We start from the raw sequence: 3358 nt of genomic DNA, 5'->3' as shown, positions 1-3358 counted from the left end.
TATTTGTTTGGGAGGTTGATTTATTGTTATAAAAAGGTTTTTTGTTGTTGTTTGTTCTTCAAGACAGAGTTTCTCTGTCCTGGAACTTACTCTGTAGACCAAGCTGGTCTCAAACTCACAGAGATCCTAATGCCTCTTCTTCCCAAATTCTGGGATTAAAGGCATGCACCACTACGCCTGGCCAAAGTTTTAAGGGTTCACTGAATTAATAGAAAACATGTTATTAACTTATACCTAGAGTCCACTTTTATTACCATTATGTTTTGTTCTACTTGATTTGTCCCTCCTTTTATTTTGTTTGGAGCACTTCTCGGATTTCAGTTAGTTTAATCCACATACTTGGATACATCAAAAAAATTTTTATAGAGTTGTGAAGTTTGTTAATATGCAAAATATAGATCAGTTAAAAATTTTGTATTTTTCTCCAAAATATGTATTCTTGTGCTTTATTCAATAGTGTCTTATACACTGTAGAGTTAAACACTTCCCTCACCACTCAACACAACCGGCCCTGGTGAAGCAGCTATGAGAATTGTGAGTTGTTCTCATAGTATAGTACCTGTATTTGGTCAGTTGCTTTCTGTTGTTGTTGTTCAACTTGTACCTCAGTTTTTCCATGTCTTAGCCATTAGTTCTAGAGAGAGTTAATCACATTTTGCTTGTGATTAGTAATAGGGGTATATTCTATAACTAGAAGAGGCATTTAATTGTAGTTGTCACACTTTGAATGGTGCTTCCCTTGGTCACTGGATACAGCTATAAGCCTCACACCTTTGGAACGTCCCATGAAGTCTTTGGTTAAATATTTAAAATCCATGTATTGCTGATACTATACTGTAGCAGTTGTCTGGAGACAGCTGTCATCACTATTGTATTTACATTTTGGAATTATTTTATGTAGAAGAGCCTTTTCTCCACTAGAGTTTGGTTGCAGTAGTGTACATTCATACAGTAATAACAATCCATGCCTTTTACACTTTTCAGAATAATGTCTTTGTGCCTTGGCAGATGCTAGTGACATCATTAGTGTCTTATGAACTTGTGTAGTACACACACACACACACACACACACACACACACACACACCCCAGAGAGTGGGAGGGAGGGAGGAAAGAAAATCACTGTATGCTTGTAGCTTTGAAAAGAAAAAAGTTTCATTCTACTACTGTCCCTTGTTTTTGTTCAAATTCAGATTACCTTCTTTGGCTGGTAAGGTCTTTAGCAAAGGGCTCTTGTAAGAAAAGAAGTTTTTAATTAAAAAATATAGGACATGCATCAAGCTAATATTTTTCTTTTAATACAATTTAGCTTTCCTTTTTTTTAAAAAAAAATAAAAGACTTAAGTAATTGACAATTTCATAGATACTTATAATGCATTCTAATCATGCTAACCACTGTTCTCTCTACTCCTATCCCCTTCTTCACCCTAATTGTCTTTCCCACCTGTTTCTGTTTTTAAAATTCACTGAGTTTAAAGGGCTTCCCATTTAGGCAAGGTTGTGGGCCTATCTGCTGGAACATAAGGGACTCAGTAGCGGCTATCTGCACCACTGAAGTGAAAAATACCCCTTTCTCCACAGCCATCTATAATCAGTAGTATACTGTGGAGGCACCGGACCCTCTAGGCTTTCTGCCATCTGACTTGAAGGTTGATAGGTCCAGTCCTGAGCAGGCCCAGCTGCTGCGGGTTCATGATTCTCACAGCACTTTCCCGTTATTCAGCTCTTTGTCTTTCCATTTCCTCTTCTGTGATGGCCCCTGAGCCATGGACGGCATGATACACAAGTTCCTTTTAGTGCTGGATGTCTATCAGTTACTCTGCATTCACTGCTGCTGGCTGTAAAAAGGCTCTGTCAAGGCTTAGTGTTCTTTGGGCCATCAGTCTAGCTCCATCTACACACCTCTGCATCTAAGATTCAAGGACATTGCAGAAGAAGGGATAGAGTGATTATAGACTCAGAGGACCATAAAGTCTCCAAGATTGTGTCTTTTAGATATTACAGGGGAGCTTCCTAATCATGGCTGTATTGAGATGTTCACCTGTGGTACAGACCACCCCCATTGGGGGTGGGGACAGGGCCGGACGTTACCTGGGGGAACTAAGTCTGAGGAAGGGGCTCCTGGAGCTCTCTTGCTTGCTGCATGGGGACAGAAGAACATCCGGAGGCATCCTTGGGACCAGGAACCTGCTGGTGTTCATCTGCCTATGTTGTAAGTTATTTCTCCCTGAATAAACGTCTATTTGGTCTATTTGTTTCTCCTGATCCTTATGAAACCTCAATACATGGCTGCTTAACCAATATTTAAACAATGACAACACTAGACATGGCAGTGTGGATGGGTGAAATCTTAAAAGGTCCCACACCTAGTTGGGATGCTTCAGTGCTATATATAAGCAATTAACAACCGCTGAGAGATAGTGTTCCAGAATGAGCTCCCTAATTGATTATGTAATACTAATTAGTGACCCATAAACATACACGTATGTGTAAAACTAAGTGGACTCAGCAGGTTGTACTTGTTTATTTATTTGTAACAATAATAAAGAGGCCATGGATCTGAGAGGGAGTGTGAGAGCATGGGAATAGTTGGACAAAGGAGAGGAAATTACTGAAATAAATTTGATTTTTAAATTTGTGCTGGGCTGTGGTACAACTCTGTTGTCTTAAAATGTTATAAGGAATTCTTTGAAAGTACTAAAAAATAATTTAAAAACCAGATGATTCTGTAAAATAAAAACTTCATGCAGAAGATTGAATATTATCATTGGTCATATTTGTTAGTTGTGAATATTTAGACGTTAAAATTTGTTTAATGCTTCATGTATCTTGGTGTTAATATATATATAGTGGAGGCTGAGGTATGCACATGATTTTAGGATAGTTTCAGTTGCTCAGGGAGCATGAATAGCCTTTTAGATACAGCAAATGGGGAGGAACCAGATAACAGAGTTCCTGGGCAGGGGCACTAAACGTTTCTCTAAGAGAAACAAATTTCTTAGGGACCTTTGGGTCATGTCTTAAATCACTAGGTTATTTGCTGATTAATCTGTGGAACGTGTGTAAATGTAAACTATCTGTCTTTTCTGGCTGCTGCTTAGGCACTAACCACTTCCAGGAATAGCTTTGAAATGCATCCACGTGAAGTTTTAAGTTTTTTTCTTAGAAACACTTCTCAAGTGCAGGTGTGCCTCCACCTTGTGGTGACTAGCTAGAAGTGTCCAGATAGCTGCTGGAGAACGTGAGGTGAAAATGCCTGAGCTTTCGGAAACACTGAAATACTTTTTACATCTGTGTACCTTTTTGCCATTTGTGAGTCTTGGTTTTAATTTTATAATATGTACTTGGTTTTAATATAA

Source organism: Phodopus roborovskii, unplaced genomic scaffold (assembly GCF_943737965.1).
Source record: "Phodopus roborovskii unplaced genomic scaffold, PHOROB, whole genome shotgun sequence".
Classification (NCBI taxonomy): domain Eukaryota; kingdom Metazoa; phylum Chordata; class Mammalia; order Rodentia; family Cricetidae; genus Phodopus; species Phodopus roborovskii.
This window is presented reverse-complemented; position numbering follows the sequence as displayed.